At 48.2% G+C, this 19,821-nt stretch overlaps 1 protein-coding gene across 2 annotated transcripts in view; it reads left to right on the top strand.

Moving 5' to 3' along the window:
- LOC308649261 (uncharacterized protein) overlaps positions 1-19,821 on the top strand; it is a 54,778-nt gene that overhangs the window by 10,397 nt on the left and 24,560 nt on the right. Inside the window, exon 3 of one of the 2 annotated variants that reach the window (XR_014022056.1) lies at positions 7,811-7,991. The exons of the other annotated variant lie outside the window; for it this stretch is intronic. The gene's annotated coding sequence lies outside the window, so the exon portion shown is untranslated. Of the gene's footprint in view, positions 1-7,810; positions 7,992-19,821 lie in introns of those variants that run through there. 2 annotated transcript variants of the gene reach the window in all.

Below are 19,821 nucleotides of genomic sequence, written 5' to 3' on the forward strand. Positions count from 1 at the left end.
GGGGGCGGCTGCGCATCGGCTCAGCCTCTGCGGCTGGGCTCAGCTCAGCAGGGCCATGAAGTGAGAAGCAGAGGAGGCTTCCCTGCTGCCGTGCAGCTGAGGTGGACCCCCCCCCCCCCCACCACACACATACGCAGGCAGCTCCTGCAGCTGGACCGCGGGGTGTCCTACTGTGCAACATGGCCTGGTCAGACGCCAGGACCGTGCAGACCCCCTCCTGCAAACACCGCGGTCCACGGGGAGGAAGCGCCCAGGGCCCCGTTCTGCAGGCGTGTTTACTGATCCAGCACATCGCATTAGCTGGATCTTACCGAAAACATTTTTGGACGGGGATGAACATTACAGATGCCTTCATGCAACCATTTCGGAGCCCATTTGGCCCAGGTTCTCCACGGGACACGGGGCTCCTCCAGCGGCTGTAGGAGGGCCGTGTGCTCCTGGTGTGGAACTGAGGCCAAGCATGTCATCTGGGAACCACATCTGGCTCTTTCTGCACCATCCTCGGTCCTTGTTGCTTGTGTTTTGATTCTGAGAGCTGATTCCGTGTTTTGGCCGAGGGTGCAAAAGCCATTTTTAGTGGGCACAAAAGAAAACCTGATGTTCTAACTGTACTTATTTTTCTGGACTTTTTTCCTAACACGGCTGCAAAAACTTTGGGAGCCCAGAAACTTCTAGGAAGACAGGCCGGGGTGTGTGTGTGTGTGTGGGGGTGCTTTAATGACACGCGAACCGATCTTAAAACCATCCATCTTGCAGCTTGTCTATGTTTGAGGACTCAGTGTGAAGCCAGGGACATAAAATCCAATCTGCGCAGCGGAGACTCGGCCTCCAGGGCTGCAGCCAGCGCCCCGCCGCCACCACCGCCCCCCCACTTTTGGAATGGCGTCTGCTGAGCCCTGGCGCGGGCCGCGGCTCCTGCAAACCATCACTGCTCACTTTTGCACGCCTCACATCATCTCCCGAAAAGAAAACACACTCAGGCGCTGGCGCTGGCTTCTCTGTCCTTCTGTGGCAATTCTCTTTGAGTGTCCTCTCCCCCCCCTCCCCCCCCCAGGAGCCCAGAAGTGTGGCCATGGAAAGCCTGAGCGCCAGATGTAAGGGGGGAGGGGTGGGGGCTGCAGTGTCCTCTGTCATCCTACCGCGCTGCCCTCGCCCTCTGCCCTCCTTCCTTGGCACTTATCTCAGTTCCTGACAGATTTCCACACGTAGGACTAGATTCAGGCCCTGAGAGCGCGGCTGCTTGGGAGGAGGGGGAAGGGCATGTACTGATGAGGTTGGGCCTGGGGACCCAGGAGACTCCCTCTGCGGGGGGCCTCTCTGCCAGCTCCTGGGAGCCCCCCTTCCCTCAACAGGCTCTAGAGATGCACAGAGCAGCCTCCCCCCCCCCTTCACCTTCCCCCTCCATTAGGAAAGCCGCTTGTTTGCCTTCCTCTTTCAACATTTGGACATTTGATCACACCCAGGAGAGTTCAGAGGACTATGCAGCTCCCCCTGGTTAGGACATGGGGGAGCCGAAGAATTATGACGGCCTTGCTCCCCAGAGGTGGTGGTGCAACTCGAAAATGCAATCAGACATTAAAAGGTCTCAATGGATCTAGAGGTGACTGGTTTGTAAAAGCGCTCAGAGGGATCTGGGCATTACACATAGATAAACCCAGGCCGGCTGTAAAGAGGACAGTTAGGGGGAGGCAGATAGGGTCCTCGCAGGAGGAGGGACCCTCTGCCCACCTCCCTGGCAGGTGAGAGACTCTGCTGGGGCCTGGCACCAGGAATGAAGCAAGCCTTCCCCTCACCCTGTTTTTAGACCCTTTTCAGCAAGGGCTGGCTGGACGTGAACACAATTCACACTGCAGACTTCTTGAACAGCATCCTGTAAGTTTACTGAAAAAGTCTGTAAGGACGTGAAGGGGGAAAGTTTGGGTGTCATGTGGATCAACATGGTGGAAACTTCTGGAAAAAAAAATCCCCTTACTCATTTGTGTCTCCAGTTCTCTGCCTCCTGGAGACTGCTTAGAATCCCCCTCACCCCCACCCTACCTGGAGACCGAGGCACAACAATCACAAGTTCAAGGCCAGCCTGGGCAATTTAGCAAGACTCTGTCTCAAAATAAGATGGAAAGATCCAGGAACTCGAAGACCCCGTCAATGGTCAGCTCATTTTGTTTGGTACAAGAAGTTCAAACTGTCCATTCCCTTAAGGATGGTCTCTCTTGCCACCAGCCTCTCCTCCACTTCCTTCTCCACCTCCAATAAAACCCAGAGCCCTCCTTGGGCCCCACTTGGGTGCTTCCCCTGCCCACCGTCACTCATCAGGTTCCTCTTTCAGTCCCCTCTCCTTCCCCTTCCCTTTCTCCGTCTCTGGTAAAGTTCCCTGCTCCCACCTCCAGACCCCCGCTGCAGGAAGGTCAGCTCCTGAGTGCCCACCTGCACAAGGACTCACTCAGATTTACATGAGACTATCAAAGACTTTCCCGACACTGAAAATAGGGACATGTTTAGTCATGAATTCAGTCTGGTCTTCCAGGCTGTTCTCCTGGGCTTTCTGATTTATACCAACTTTTTCAGCTGTCTGTGCACCAGACATACCATTTTATGTTTCAATAAAGCCAAATAGGTCACTCTTCATGAAGACTTTCAAAGAAAGCAGGACATCCCTGATGCTTATAGACTAAAACCTTAGAGGAAAGACTTTGGAATCCATTCCCTCTGTTTCCTTTCAAAAACAGATTGGCCAAAGGCATGGGATTTCAGTCCACAAGGAAAGAAATCTGCCTCTAACTGTAGATGTGGATTAGAGGATATTAGGTAGAGTGACTCTGGTTTTGGCTCTTGGTGACTGAGTTACTTTGTTTCTGTTACTGTCTTCATCTGTTTTCTGTTACTATAATAGAATACCAGAGACTTGGTAAATTATAAGCAAAAGAAGTTGATTTGGGTCTCAATTAGGTGACTCATGAAGCTCAAGAGGATGATGTTGGCATCTGGTAAGGGCCTTTCTGCTGCATGTACCTGGCTAAAGACACAGAGAAAGGAACTGAGGCTGAACTCAACCTTTGTATCAGTCACAAAATAACAAACCCAGTCCTGTGATATCAGCATTAAGACATTCATGATTCCTCTTGAGATGCTCACTCCACAGACACAGGCTCAGTCTGGAAGGCTGAACCTCTCGGTGTTGAAATAGAACTTTCTGTGCCACTCCCAACATTACCATAATATCCTCTAGAGCAAGGATCCTCTGAAGTATCCAGCCTGTAATTCAAGGTCTCATTGACGATGAGCTCTTAGCTCCCATCTTTAGTTCCTGTGGTAATCTCATCCTCTGAATAAAGAAGCCAAATGGGTTGCCAGTTAATCTATGACTTGTGAGCAATAAACAATCCCAGGTGTCCTCCACCTGTGGTGGACCTCCACGCCATCTGGCCTCTATCCACCTTTCCTGCAGTCATCAACCACGCTGGGCTTCTCTTAGCAAAACTTCCAACCCCCAGGCACAATACCCCTTTGCCTTCCCATGGATAGGTCAGCCATGCACACGAACCATCATGCCTCAGGGGTTTACTGAGGTCCCTACTTACTTTTCTCTAGGACCTCAAATGCAGACCTGAGAGATCTAACCTTTCTCGGCAACTCTGTCCTCATCCAGTGTGTAGATGACATTTTTCTGTGCATGTCCGATCTTGGCAGCTCATTTATCAGCACCTGCTATTTACTCCATGCATTTGCCCACAGGGGACATCAGTTCACTAAAACCAAAGTCCAGTGATGGGGTCCTCAAGTTGCAACCCCAGGGGAAAGCTATCTCCTGTAAAAGGAAGAGCTCATTCTCTGCAGAATCAACACCATCGTTGATTTTCCTCTTCCTAAGAGTTCACGCTGATGTCAGATGAGTCCCAACCACTGCTGGCTCGGTAGGAGTGATCCACTCCATCTGTATACTCACTCCATGAAGTTCAGAGCCTGCTGCTTACTAGAGAATACCCAGCCCCGTCCCCACACTCGTCTCCTGCAAAATCACACCACTGCCTCCCTCTAGCACCACCATCTGAGGCTCCAAAAATCTCAGTTCAGCCACCCTCCCTCCCTCTCCTTTGAGGGTCGACCTCAGTATTGCTTCAACACCAGGCCATCTCTAGCCCTTCCACACCAGGACACCACTAAAACGGCTCTCCGAGGCCCTCAATGTATATTCTGTGGATGTTTCTCCCCTTGAGTTACAAGTGAGAAGTTTCAATGGTGCTTATTACTTCAAGCTAAAAATGAGAAATTTCAATGATCAGATTGACATCCCCCCACTGAGTTCCAATCCATACCTGAGGTTAATTTGACCCAAGCGGTTGAACCGATGGCCCTCGCCTGAGCTTCCACACTAGCACGAGATAAGAGACCCAGTGTTCACGGATAGCCAATATGCTGTGGGGATTGTGCACCATTCTGCTATGGACAGAGGCCTCATGACAGCTGCAGGGGACACTCATCAAAAAAAGGAACCCGTATTGGGCAATGATATCGGTCAAATTACATTTTATATTGTGTGCATGGAATGAATAAGTAACAACAAATCCCACCACTGTGTACAACTCTAATGCAAATTGCTAACCTAAGACAGTCTTTGCTGCTGCCCACTGAACTGTTCCCAAATCTGTCATCACTCTAGTACTCAGACCTCCAAAGTGAGAGGAAACTCCTTGTCTGACAGGAAGACAGCTGATTTCCCAAGAAAACCCTTCCTGATGGCCTGCAGAACCTCCTTTAGGGACCGAAACTCTGCTCCAGAAACTTCAGGCACAACAACTGCCATCTCATGAGCCTGGTAAAAGTAACTGGAAATGAGCTGGGTGCTCTATTCACCCAGATGAACCTTGGCAGCACCCAGATGATCAGCACCCAGATGACCTAACATCCCTCACCTGAAGTTCTGTCTGGACCTTCTGGAACATGACACATGGTAAAGGAAATCTGAAAGGCCTCCTGATGGTGAATTTTATGTGCAAACTTGACTGGATTATAGGTGCCCAGATAGTTGGTGAAGCATTATTTCTGTGAGTTCTGGGCTCTGGCCACTGTGGGGGCTCAGGTAGGTCATGTGGGAGCACCAAGCCTGTGCAGAGGAAAGTACTGGACTCAGTTCCATAGGATTTCGCTACAAAGTCCTCCTATGAACAGTGTTTTTTTTCCTTTATTAATGTTTTCTAAGGACAATGAAATAATTCAGTTTCCTTAAGATCAGTGATTTTTAACCCAGGATAATCTTGCTCTTCAGGAACATTTGGCAATGTCAAGAGACACTTTCCACTGTCACAATCTGAGAGGACCAAAGGCCATCACCATCTATGGGGTAAAGGCCAGGGATACTGCTTGCTACCCATCCTATAATGCATAGGACAGCCCCAGGGCCAAGAATAATTCTGCCCCAAGTGTCCCAGGAGTGCAGGTGTTGGGAACCGACCCCCGGCTTAGACGACAATGTGTTTCCACGACACTCTCCAATTTTATTTGAGGAACAAAAAGAACTTACCCAGTTTGCTCCACGGATGGAGGCCAATTCTTACAGTACTGTTCTGCCTTTGAATTTTATGAGTGTCTGTGTGGAAATAGAAACAAAATCATTTTTTCTGTACAAAAATTGGTGTTGGTCCCATCGTGAAGGGCCACTCTGGGAAATAAGGTATTGGTGCTGAAAGAGAAGATTCGACCTGGTGGTAGCACGGGGCCCTGGCTCCCATGCCAGCTTGCTGAGTGTCTTTGGGAGAGCTGCTGTCCTCTGTGGGAGGAACTGAGGCCTCCTCACACCCCCCTGCTGGGTGCAGGAGAGCTGATTCTAGAACAAGTCCATGCATGAATCAGCTCAGAGAGCTACTAAAGCACACCAAAACCATCGAGGAATAAGGAAGGACCAACCACCCTGGCTCTGCCCTCCCACTCCTCATGTGCTCACTGTGTGGCCCACTGCCCCTCATCTGTGTGGGCCTGAGAGCCAGCTGTTGAGAAAGGATGAGGTCTGGCCACCAGGAAGGCCAGCTGGCGGTGAGCTCCACGCTCCAGCGAGGGTGAGGCCCTGGTTATGTGAGAACGTGCTGGGCAGAGGGAGCCCTGTGGCATGTTTTCAAAATGAGGTCTGGGGTGAGCAGTGGCCTGGGAGTGCAGTCAGCCCTCGGGTCCAACCCACGGGAGACTGAGAGTATCCAGAACAACACTGCACTGTGCTGAACATGGGTGTTTTTTCCCTTATAAAAAACAACAACATCAACAAAAAAACAGTGTGATAAGTATTTACATAGCATTTCCATTGTGTGTGCATATATATGAATATACATATACATACACACACTATATATACACACACATATATATATACACACACACTATATATATATATATATATATATATTTCTACTTATATGTAAATGTTATGCCATTTTTTTTGTAAGAGACTTGAACATCATGGATTTTGGTCTCCTGGAGGTATTTGGGTACCTGAATCCAATCTCCTGAGGATGCCAAGAAAAAAACTGTACCCTCAAGGAAGAAATGGGGACTGGCCTCCGATATTTTGATATCCCTCTTTGAAAAGATCTATCAATTTTTCTAGAGTGAATTCTAGCTCGTGATGATTTGTCTTATTAGTATAACTCCAGAAGTTGAATTTCTGTTTTTAATTGGAAAGAAGTTGATGTTTTTTTTTTTTTAAATTCATTTTTGGTTTTAGAAACGGGTCGAGTAGGTGATTTAATGAATATACGTATTAAATCCTTATAAGACTTACAAAGGTAATCCATGCACATGGTAAGTAATATAAATATTTAAAAAAGGTGTACAGAGAAAGAAATAAGTCCTCCTCCTTATCTCAGGAGCAGAAGATCCTTATTTTATTAACCACTTGGTCTTGGGGGAACTGGAGAGGTTGAAGCGTTGATGATTTAGGGGAGCATACCCCAAAGTGAGGTTTTCTATGTGACATCTCAGGAAAAAACAGGGTCCCAACGGGGCAAGAATTGGAAGTTTGGAGTTACAGGTTGGACTCGTATTGAGTTTTCTTCTGGAACAGTTCACTAAGGTGTATTCATCCATGACTTCTGTACTTCCTCCTGTGTTGTTATTTTCAGAGTAGTTGGCCAACACAGTGAAGTAACCATTATTGTCTTTCCATGTTTGAGAAAATCCTGATTTGGATGGTGCCTCCAACGCTCAGCCAGGGACTTCACATGCTCACCTTTTGCTTGCTCTGAGTGCAGCAGGACTCCCATGTTTTGGGTCCTCTGTGGGATTCTGCACTCCAGGGGCATCACCGATTTCATGTGAATGGGTCAGCAGGGAAGAGTGGACCCCCATATTGTATATAGCTTCTCTGCTCAAGTGCATGCTCCTATAGGACTTCCCTGCTAAGCCCTAAATTTAAAAATAATAATATTGAGAATTGCAAGGTGGCAGCAGCAGAATATCGCACCAAGTGTGAGACCCGTCTGGGCACCAGGGCCCGTGCATCACCTGTGTAGCCATCCCTGCTGAGGCATCTTGAAACCAAGAGATGAGCTGCCTGAGGCTAGAAGCAGTGTCCTGAGGATGGAAGAGCCAGGCGTTGGGAGGAACTGGGTATCCTGCTGACCTGGCTGAACCATCGGTTTTAATCTCTTGGGACCTAACCAGACTTCCTATCATCTGAGATAAAAATATCATTGTTTAAGGCTGGGTTAAGCTCAGCATTCTGTTACTTACAGTAGAAAGCTTTCTAGTGTATAAGGGAGGACGATTTGTCTATCATAAGTGAATGCCATACTAATGTACCTCCTTTACCCTTACCTGTCTGCAGGTCACTGTCCTACACTTCTGACAAAGGTGGCCACTTAACTCTGAGGGCCTCTTAGTCCTGAGAAGACTTTGGAACTCAAAAGCTAAGAAGACTAAGGGACCATGCTGGAAATCAAACTTTGCAATTGGATTCCAGATGAATGCCATTCCAAACAATTATCGAGCCAAAATTCCCTCCATAAAGATGCTGTATTTACACCCACTTCTTCTTTTTCTATTTTTTTTGAATTTGTTCTTTTTAATTGCATATGACAATAGAGTGTATTTTGACATATCATACATACATGGAGTGTAACCTCCATTCCTGTGGTTGTACATGATGTGGAGTTACACTGGTCATGTATTAATATAGAAACACAGGAAAATTATGTCCAATTCATTCTACCCTCTTTCCTATTTTTCATTCCCCTCCCTTACCTTCATTACCCTTTGTCTAATCCAGCGAACTTCTATTCTTCCCTCCCCACTGCCCTTTTTGTGAGTTAGCATTCACATGTCAGAAAGAACATTTGCTTCTTTGAGATTGGCTTATTTCATTTAACATGATATTCTCCAGCTCCATTCATTTACCTGCAAGTGCCATAATTTAATTCTTCTTTATGGCTGAGTAATATTCCATTGTGTATATGAACCATATTTCTTTTGTCCATTCATCTGTTGAAGGGAACCTAGGTTGATTCCATAGTTTAGCTATTGTGAATTGAGCTGCTATAAACATTGATGTGGCTGTGTCCCTGTAGTATGCTTATTTTAAGTCCTTTGAGTATATACCAAGGAGTGGGATAACTGGGCCAAATGGTAGTTCCATTCCAAGTTTTCTGAGGAATCTCCAAACTGCTTTCCATAGTGGTTGCACCAATTTGCAGTCCCACCAGCAATGTATGAGTGTGCCTTTTTCTCTACATCCTGACCAATATTTATTGTTATTTGTATTCTTGATAATTGCCATTCTGACTGGAGTGAGATGGAATCTCAGAAATGAGATGGAATCTCATTTCTGTAATTACTAGAGATGATGAACATTTTTTCATATATTTGTTGACTGATCATATTTCTTCTTCTGTGAAGTGCCTGTTCAGTTCCTTAGCCCCTTTATTGAGTTATTTGGGTTTTTTTTTTTGTGTGTGTGTGTTAAGATTTTTGAGTTATTTATATATCCTGGAGATTAATGCTCTATCTGAGGTGCAGGTAGCAAAGATTTCCTCCCATTCCGTAGCTCTCTCTTCAGGTTCTTGATTGTCTCCTTTGCTGAATGCACGACTTGTTTAGGTAAATGAATTACTTTGTAATGGTCCCCTGATCACGCCCAGAGTTAAGTTAATTTTCTGTGTCTCAATGTCCCTCTGTGTAAATCCCTTATGCTTTCAACCTCAGGGTCATTTTGTTTAAGTGGTGAAAAAATAATAGCAAACTGTGGACCTCAGAATGTGACCTCAGAAACCATTAGCCCAACTATAGGGCCATGGCATGAAATTCTACAGGCTGCAAATGTTTATTCACCTTTCCTGGGTTTGATAAGTGCCCACCCAGGCTGCTTTAATCATGGTACCAAGACCTCCGAGGATATTGCTGACTTACAGACTCAAAGCCACCCCCCTTTCCTCAGAGGAGAACCTAGGAGCTGTTGGGTTAAGACCTGACCTATGGCCCCAGATGCTCACTAATGTCAGTCACAATTGGGAGGATTCAGGGAGAATGAACTCGAGTAGCTGAGAAATGCTACTGACAGTTTGATAATATTGCTGTCGACATTCTTAAGTGCCTGCAATTCATAGAATCACAGAAGTTTATGGCTGCAAACATCCCTTAGAGGTGACCTGCTTTCCTCCTACCGTGGAGGTAATTGAGACGCAGGTGAGCTTTGCTCAAGGTCGGGCCATGAATGCTGATCCTGAACTAGGCGTCCTGCTTCCTTGTCCAGTGCCCTGTCTGCACACCTATTGTTTACTCTAATTTATTGCAGGTTCTATTACCACAGTCCCCTCTGATTGGTTTATGTTTGTGGATAGTCTCTTGAGGATAAGATTACACTCTTTTTTTTTTTTTTTGGTATAATTTCCACCATACTCCCTGCTTCCCAATGCCTCAGTGCTCTAGGGTCACAGTTGCTGAGATTCTGGCTGAAACCAGTCAGAAAGATCTTCTTGCCAAGTGACTTTTGCCCAGCCAGCAGGTCTGAGGAGCTGGGCGTCAACGAGAGTCTCGGTTTTATTTTCTTCTGATATGTGTTACACATCACCCTTGAGCTGATTTACTCAGGCTCCAAAATGTGCCCCAGTTACTCTGCACACCCTCAGGGTCACACCGTATCAGGTCTAGAAGGAGGTTTGGAGAGAATCTAGTCCTGTGGTTCCCTAACTGAGCTCCAAGGAACCCTAGAGCGTGTCTGGGGGTTCCTTTCATTTGACCTGGAAGAACAGGTGGGCTAGGGCCCTGAGCAGACCCAGGTTGGGGTTTTGGTCCCCTGTCCTGAATTCTTTTCTTTGAGTCTGGTTCTGTGTTAGATTTCTTGTGAAGAAAGGACTTTGATGCTTAGAAAATGACTAACGGGCATGGATCTAGTGGGTGGTCTCATTTTCAAGTCGAAGAGAACAGAGGCTCAGAGTGAAGAGGGCCCTGTGACCAGTACCCACACAACTGGGCACCTGGCAGGTGACAGAAGCCGGGCGGGGAACTGTCCACAGACGCCCCCTCACGACCCCGCAGGGATGTCCTGGCCCTCTGAGAGGTGGTACCTGGCGCTTGATGGAGACTTGATTCTTCAGAAATGAACTTTGTTTTCATCTGGGAAAGAAGAGGGACCAAGTCAACAGTGCTTGAGTGATTGCTGCTTGACAGCCATAGAAAATGACTTCACTGACTTGGGGCAGATTCCGTCCCTACCTGTTGGGGACATCCTTTCCGCCCCACGTGGGGCCTGCAGAAGCCATGCCTTTTGCCAGGAAGGAGAAGGGACTTACAGGGTAACACAGCTCCTAAGTAGCAGAACCACATCCAAGCTGACCACCATGTCACTCCCAGCTGGCTCTGCGTAGACACTTTTCATTTTTTTAAGGCTCAGGAAGTCCTCAGCTGCTAGTTGCATGTAAGACTTTCAAAGAGTCGAACTCAATGAAAAACAAAAATGGAAAAAAAAAAAACACCCCAAAACTTGAATTTCTGTTTGTCCTGTTTGGAAAATGGTGGGGTCCCCACGGCCTGCTCTGGTGGGAGGTGGGCATGTGGGATGGCTTCTGTCTCTGTTCAGGCTCTGGTGACTCACTCACATGGGACTTCGGCTCAGTCTCCAGCTCACAGTGGAAAATGCTGCTCATCTTGCCACTTGGCTGCAGGGTGGGTCTTGGAGCAGCTGTCCCTCGGGGACATGGGTGAGGCAGAGCACTGTGTGTGTGTGTGTGAAAGCCAGAGATGGAGAGATAGCAAATGTGCCACGAGGGCTCATTCCCATGCACAAGGGACATCGTCACCTGACCTAGGCTTTCCAACGACATTGTGTCTCGGGACACAGGCAGCAACTTCGGAAGCCATTTCAGGTCCTACTTGTTGATCACATTTGAGGTCCTTCCCTGGTGGGCTCTGCTCAGTTCCTGGTTATAAAAATAAATATTCTTCACAAAGATCAGGAGTCATTTGGAATAAAATGCACAGATATGGTGCTGGGAGGGGAAGACGCACGTGGGAGGGAAGGGAAGGCTTCGAGGTAGATTGTTGGGTGCCTGTGTCAGTTTCTGGGTCTCAGTACTGAGAAATAAGATGGCCGCGCCCTTTTGAATATTTGTGTCGTCAGCCTTAGCACCTAGGATCTTCTCTCTAGCTCCTAGAGGGCGGGAAGTTTAATGTAGTGAGGGTAACCTGGGCCTGGCCAGGACGTCTGAAGACTAAGGCTTATATTTGATGTTTTTTTTTTTCCAGCTCAAGTTGTAAACATTACTGCCCTTCAATTTTAAAATCAAATCAACTCGTTTTGAAAATATTTGGACTCTTGCAGTAAGCTAAATAAATTACTTCAACTGAGCACAAAAATTATAAAGGGATTAAAACTACTGCATCATTTGGCATCTTTCTCATTAATTTTGAAGTTATTAACTTCTGATCATACTCTTTTCTGATAACTTTCTATATTACTTTTTTTTTGGTGTGTGTGTGGGGGGGGGGGCGGTTACTGAGGATTGAACTCAGGGCCACTCAACCCCTGAGCCACATCCTCAGGCTTGGTTTGTATTTTACTTAGAGACAGGGTCTCACTGAGTTGCTGAGCACCTGGTTTTTGCTGAGGCTGGCTTTGAACTCACAATCCTCCTGCCTCAGCCTCCCCAGCTGCTGGGATTACAGGCGTGGACCACCACACTGGGCTCTATATGACTTTTAAAGAAAAATGATACACTTTCCTCCCAGGCAGCTAAATATCTCATTCTTGGAATGAGAGAAAATATTTTCCAGATATCCATATAGAGGGTTAGTATCCAGAATGTATAAAAGACTTAAAAACTTAACAAAACACAAGTAATTTAATTAAAAAGTTGGGAAATGATCCTGAATAGATACTTTCCAAAGTAAAAATACAAATTGCCAACAGATATTTGAAAACTATGCTCTCTATCAGTGACGAAGGAAATTCAAACCAAAACTACAGTGAGATTCCATTACATCCCAGTTAGAATGGTTATGGCCAAAGAAACATAAAATAACAAATGCTGGGGGAGGCTTCAGAGAAAAAGGAACACTCTCTTGGTGGGGATAAAAATTAATGCAGCTATCACAGAAAACAGTATGGAATTTCCTCAAAAAATGAAGAACAGAACTACCATGAATCCAGGGATCCTACTCCAGGATATTTATCCAAAGAAAATGAAGTCAGCTACAAAATACGGACCCGAATGCCCATGTTTATTGTGTCATTATTCACAATAGCCAAGACATGGAATCAGCTTGGGTGTCCATCAACAGATGGATGGATACAGAAACGATGATATGTAAATGCAATGGAGTATTATTATGTCACAAAGAAGGATGGAGTCCTGTCATGGGTAGCAAAATGGACGGAACAAGAGGACGTCATGTCAAATGAAATAAGCCAGAAACAGGAAACCAAGCTCTGCGTGTTCTTTCTCATGCGTGGAAACTAATTGAGAAAAAAATAAACAAATAAAAAAAAGTTTCCTTGAAAGTAGAAGAGGGATTCCTAGGAACTTAGAAGAGTAAGGGGGAGAAACACTAAATTCCATTCATCTGGACAGTAAAACTAAAATAAACACTAAAAAGTAAATAGATGTTACTTTTTTTTTTTTTTTTTTTTTTGCTCCTTACCAAAGGTGAGGCAGCCCTCGGCAAAGACTCTCTAGGAAAGATCAACATCAAAAATGAAGATTGCGATGTAGCTCGGGGGGCCACGGACACCAGAAGGTGGTTGGATCTGTTGTGTTTTTGGTGTCAGAAGGGCTCAGCTGCTAGTTGCATGTAAGACTGGCCCCCAGTCTCATGGGAGCACACTGTCCTTTCCCCAGGGCTGCTCGATGACAGTGGGGACACACATACCCCGGGGCAGGGGTCAGCAGCCCTCCTGGCTTTCTGTGCACAGAGAAAGCCTGACCCAAACTCACCATTGGTGGGCGGGTGGCTGTGGTGCCTAGGGGGGGCTTCTGTGTGGGTCTCCTCATTTGAGGGTTCCCCGTGGAATCCCAGAGAGGACAGAACAGGTTGTCCCCCACTGGGGACAGATGCTAGCGTTGATATTGATATTCACGGGTGATTTCTTCTGACTCTCTGTCCTTTTTAATGATGGTTGTGAATTTCAATAATTTTGTGAAAGGTTGTCCTTGTTGGTTTTTAAGGAGAGGACATCTCTATTCTCAGGCCCTGTGCTTCTTCGCTGCCTCTGTTGGGGGTTTCCTTCTGTCTGAGCAAACCCCTGACCTCACAGGACCGGGACTGTTGAAAGGGACCCTCAGGAGCCCCGGAATGGGCCAGCCCAGAGCTCCCAGGGTGACATTCCTGAGCTGAAGAGCTTAGAGGTTTGGAGCTGGTGGCAACTGGTAAAAATTTTCAGTGTTTGGTAAACCGCCAGCATCCGGAACTCTGGGAACAGTCTTCTTTAGCTCTTTGTTTCAGTTTTGGGTTGGAGGCTCCCAAAAAATTGGTGCATGGGAGACCAATTAGCAAGCACCACTCGTCCACAGCTGGGCGGCCAAGTGGGCAACGCTGAAAGACTCAAGCTGACAGCAGAGACGGGGGCCAACCAAACAGCCTTGGGCCAACCTTTAGAGGACATTTTTTTTTCCACCCAACTGCTCTGCATCTGCCTGGACGTGGGCCAAGGATCTGTGCACACCACAGCTTGGTATGCTTTGGGTGAGGCTGGTGGCCATGGTAACAGGATGGGAGAGACCCAGGGCCTGGGAATGAGAGGATTGGCTCAGAGACAGATCAGGCAGGCGAGGGACACGCAGGGGAGGTCAAGGTTGAAGTTGGCTGAAGAATGGGGTCCTTTGATGGTTGTGGGCAGAGTGGCTACAGCCAGGGGCTGTGTGTGGTCCACCTCACGCTCCCCCCCAACACCAGCTGCAGCTCCAGTGAGGACCTTCTTAGATCCCACCCTTGACTAGTTCCCATCAGACAGAGTAAACGAACTATCTCAATTTGGATTACGTACCGCTAAACTGCCATGGGCTCGCCCTGGTTGAAATATTGATGTGAAAGGCCATCGTGAACCCGAGAGCATGCACTTTTGATTTCCCTTGGCTAATTCTACAAAGAAGGAAAAAAGATGAAACCCTGCCCAGGGACCCAGAGGTTCTGTAGGTGGGAAGGCTGCTGTCAGAGCCCCCGGCTCAGCTTGAGGCAAATTCTCACCCCAGCAATGGCATGGGTGTCCCCACCCACCCACAATGTGACCTCTGTGCGCCTGCATTTCCTCATCCATAAAACAAAGGCGTTGGTGAGGCCATCTACAGGGGCCTCTCCGGTCCTGACCCTCTGGGTCCACAGACTGTAGCATAAAAGGTTACAAGGCACGTTCACCCATGGGATCTTCTTTGTGTTCTATTTCCTTGAAGGCATCAGCTGGAGTTGAGGACAAGAAAAAATGCATAGATTTGATAAAAATAAAGACTTTAAATTTTCAGAGCAGCTGTAGGTTCCCATGGAGAGAAGACACAGCGATTTCCCACGTGACCTCTGCCCCTGCACGTGCATAACCCTCCCCTGTTGTCAACGTCTCCATTAGAGAGGCACCTTTGTTAGAGCACCTGCACAGAGGCTTCATCAGCACCCCGAGGTCTTGGTTTACACTGGGGTTCTCTCTTGGTTTTGAACATTCCATGGGCTTGGGCAAACGTATCAGGCTGTGTATCAACCATGAAGGTATCAACAGGTGGAAGATGTCTACCTGTGTGAGCTTTTCGTCATGAGGACAAATACCTGAGAAAAACCACTTAGAGGAGGAAGGTTGATTCTGGCTTACGGTTTCTGTCCAGAGGCTGGGGACAAGAGGTAGCCTTTCAGGGCACACCCCCAGTGACCTGCTTCCTCCCACTAGGATCCACCTGTTGAAATTTCCACCAACTCCCGGCTCCTCCCTTCAGTTAGGGACCCCGGGATGGTCCCTCCTCTGTTCACCGCTGCGCTGGGCACCAGGCCTTCCACACACGGGTCTTTGGGGAACATTCCAGAATCAGACTGCAACATTGCCCTGACTATCCTCTGTTCCACCTACTCATCATCCCTCCTCCCTCCCCTCCTTGGTGACCACTGACTATTTTTTTTTTCCTATCTCCATATTCAGCCTTTCCCCAAAGGCCTTGTGGTGGGAATCGAGCAGCAGGTAGCTTTTTCTGATGGGCTTTGGTCAGGTCTCTGTTCCTTCCCTCCTGTCCTTTCTCCCCTTCTGACTCTTGCGGAGACACCTATGTCATGACTTGGTGGTTGTTTTGTCAAGGCAGGCACTTGTACCATGTCACTCAGCTCTTCTCCGTCTGACCCGGTTCCCTCCATCATGGTCGGGAACTCCGTCAAGCCTACCTAGACCCTCTGGCTCCTTCTCCTGCCCAGAACTGGCCATACCTCAGAAGTGCCCACTGCCGAGCCCCACCCCTTTTTCTCCATGATGACCTTCACCACAGACCCAGCACTTAGCATTTGAAACATTTCATTTGGGGCCATAATTCTTAACTATGCCTAGGTCATTGGATCAGGTGGGAAACCGAAAAGGAAATTAAAAAGTTACTTAATTAATTAATCCACGCCTGGAGATTCTGATTTAACTGGCCTTGGATGGAGCCCGGGGCACTGGTGTCTTCTTGTTTCCCATGTAATGTTAATGCAGGGTCACTCTGGAAGCCACTCCTAGAAGAGAGTACATCTCCTGTCATTGAACGGGTGACCTCTTTGCCGTACCGCCATGGGGGCTATTTTCTTGCACTCTGGGGTGGCTGCTCTATGAGGCATGGCCCTTAGCTTCAAGATCACTCCCTGAGCTTGGTGACCTTGAAGAAGGTCCCATGTCATCCCTGATTCCTGGTACTCAGGGCTTTGTATGAATCCGTACCCATAATCCTGGGCAGCACCTAGTGGCTCACTTCTAGCTAGTAGCACACGGCAGAAGGAATGTGATGAGATTGATTTACAGAGTCTGTGACTTGTGTCCTGCCCTGCCTGTCTCTCTCCTGTCCCCCTCCCCTTCCAGAGCTCTTGCTCGAGGGAGACAGGCTTCTAGTTGTGAGCAGCCCAATGGCAGAGGATTGATGACCTGCATGTCAGTGAGGACCCGAGGCCTGCGGATTCCCAGGTAAGTCCCTTAGGATGTGAAATGTCTCTGCAATGAAGCTGTGGGGTGACTGCTCAAGATCTGATTTCAGCCTGTGTCAGAGTTCCCAGGTCGATTCCTGATCCACAGAAACCACGAGATAATAACTATTTCTTTCTTTAAACCACCCAGTTTGGGAGTCACTTGTTACACAGCAAAGATGACTGATACACTTCTTGAGAGAAAGAGATGGTTCCTTTGAACAGGGACACATTCCTGGGAAGGACAGGATTTACACCGATTTTGAAGAGGGGTGGGCCTAAGAGTGTGCTCCTGGTGGGTGGCTGTTAGGTAGGCAGGGCCCACTTTGCTGGGGTGGGAAGGAAGTGGCCAGTGACTGCATCCTGCTGACTACACTGGCCTGGGGAGCCGGAAGATGCTGATGTTGTTTCGGGTCTGATGGGGCAGGGATGGCACAAGCTCCCAGGTGCTGCTGCTGCTGCTGGGGTCACCTGTTAGGGGACAAGGGGCTATGCCCTGGGGAGCCTCTCTCTCCATGGCTACTTGCTTTGTAAATAGTCCTCTTTATCCCAACTCTGACTGACTTGGGCGTCAGGGAGACAGGATGTGGCCCTTTGCCCTCGGGGAGTTTAGGAGGTGGAGCAGCACCCCCTGGAGGTCACAGGGTGGAGGAGGTAAGAGGATGACAATCTAAGATTTGGGTGAATCACATGATGTGATCATTGACATGGTCAAACAGTGGCAATCTCATAAGGGTTCAATTAGTAAGGGTTCAAAGTCTGTCCACCATCTCCACCAAGAGCTCCTTCCTTAGTGCCAGTCTTGGAGCATCTGTGTTTATTTGTGTTTCCTTTTTTTTTTTTTTTTTGATACCAGGAAATGAACCTGGGGGCACTTAACCACTGAGCCACATCCCCAGCCCCTTTTATTTTTAATTTTGAGACAGGGTCTCCCTAAGTTGCTTAGGACCTTACTAAGTTGCTGAGGCTAGCTTTAAACTTTTGATCCTCCTGTCTCAGCCTTCCAAGTGGCAGGGATTACAGGGGTGTGCCACCACACCTGGCTAATTGTATTTTTTTTTTTTTTTGGAAGGGGGAACAAGGGGTTGAACTCAGGGGCACTTGACCACGGAGCCACATACCCAGCCCTATTTTGTATTTTATTTAGAAAAGGGTCTCACCAAGTTGCTTAGCACCTCACTGTTGCTGAGGCTCACGATCCTCCTGTCTCAGCCTCTGGAGCCGCTGGGATTACTGACATGTGCCATCGCCCCCAGCTAACTATTTGTATTTTTAAAAGAAAGTGTTTCTTCCAATTCTTTCACCCAAGCTGGTTTCACAACAGAGGGGCGGGAATCCTGGGAAAGGAAAGGAGAAAATCCTGGGAAGTCCTTTCTAAAGACTGCCCATCCATGTGAATCAGTGGACTGTGTCTACTGCAATATTAATCTGATTCCCTCCCTAGCTACATATACGGAAGACGGCCCTAGGAAGATGCACTTGATCTCCTGGTGTGCACCCAGGAAAACACCTCACTGGGTTTGAGGAGGGAAGCTCAGTGGACACTCCACTCCCTCGAGTCCGACTCTGGGATTCCAGCTCACCCCCAGGCCCCTCTGCTTCTGCACCCTCCCGGGCCTCTGTTCCTGTCCCCACAGCCCATCAGCCCCAAGTGTGGGTCCAAGGTCAAGCATTTGGGCCGTGCTGTCACCACCCATGCCCCAGACCTCCCACTGCCCACTCTGGAGAGACCCCACCCTCCTGGAGAAACCGCCTTCTGAAGACCCCCCTCCCCTGGAGAGCTTCCCCCCCCTCACTGACCCCACCCTCCGGGATTCTGCTCTGACCTCCAGCTAAGACTCCGCCCTCCAGGCCAGACTTCCTGTGCGACAGTTAAACCCACCACCGTTTCCTCTCCACGGGCTTCTGGGGAGCAGTTTTGCCATGAAAAAGTCTGTGATACACACACACACACACACACACACACACACACACACACACGGATGTGTGTGTATATGTGTGCGTGTGTATATATGTGTATGTGTGTATATATCCATGTTAGTGAGGATGCCTATACACACACACACACACACACACACACACACACACACATATATATATATCATAAGAAAAGAAAATTACACCTGAATATAGAAAAACTAGGAGATTCCCCTCAACTTCACCATTCTCAGCCTCTCGTGGGCACTCCCTGGGGGTCTTCAGTTCTTTTCCTCTGACGTCCCCAGACTTTGCCTGATGACAAGTACATGGGGAGACCATCCTAGTGACAAAGATTTTCCCTCCCTCCCCAGTTCTACAAATTGCCAAGTGTGTGTGGGGTGTTTGGGAATCCGCACTCCCTGCTGCCGGCTCCTCTCCCAGCCGAGCTTGGGAAGCCAGCTGTGGCTCAGCCCAGGACCTCCCATCCCAGACCCCCGGGCCATCAGGACCTCTGCAGCCCTGTCTCCCAGCACCTCCCAGCAAACTCCTCTCCTCTCTCCCTGAGAAGATGGAGGCCATCTGCTCTCTAATTCCTATGCTCCCACCCCCACCCTCAAAATTCTTTCCCCTCTCTCCTTCTCTCCTCCTCTTAGGAAAGACACATCTTCCCACGGCTGCCCTCTCTCTCCCTGGGTGTGTGTCCCTCCCTGCCCGTCTCCTCTGGCCCGATGCCCTATTGACCCTCCCTCTTTCTACATTCATTCTTTCACCAAAGAATTTTTCAAAATTGGACTTTCTGTCTTCTCTCCCCTAAAAGAGCAAACATGTCCCAGTAGCTTGGCTTCCCTCTCAAGCTACCAGCTCACCTCCCTCTTCCCCTCCCTGGGCTCAGTTCATGTGTTTGAGTCTTGCTCTCCCTTCCTCTCTTTGGTCTCTGGGTGAGCCTGGGTTAAGCGATGAGTAGGGTCCCATGGTAGCGTCATAAGGCAGTGGTTGCGGTTGGAGAGTTGAGGACGAGGGGGCTGGGGTGCTGCTCAGTGATAGAATGTTTGCCCAGCATGTGTGAGCCCTGGGTCTGATCCCCAGCACGTGGAAGAAAAAAGTTGAGCTCTGGGCTTGCTCTTGGCCTGGGCAGACACATGGATTTTATCTTCCTGGAACTGCTGTTTTGATGCAAGCTGACATCCTTGGTGCCTCCCTACAAATACACAGGGTTTATCTTTATGTGTTAGTCAGATCTCTGTTACTGTAACAAGATACCTGAGATAATCAATTTATAAGGAAGAAAAGTTTACTTTGGCGCAGGGTTTC

This window comes from Spermophilus citellus (assembly GCF_964194105.1).
Source record: "Spermophilus citellus genome assembly, chromosome: 5".
Classification (NCBI taxonomy): domain Eukaryota; kingdom Metazoa; phylum Chordata; class Mammalia; order Rodentia; family Sciuridae; genus Spermophilus; species Spermophilus citellus.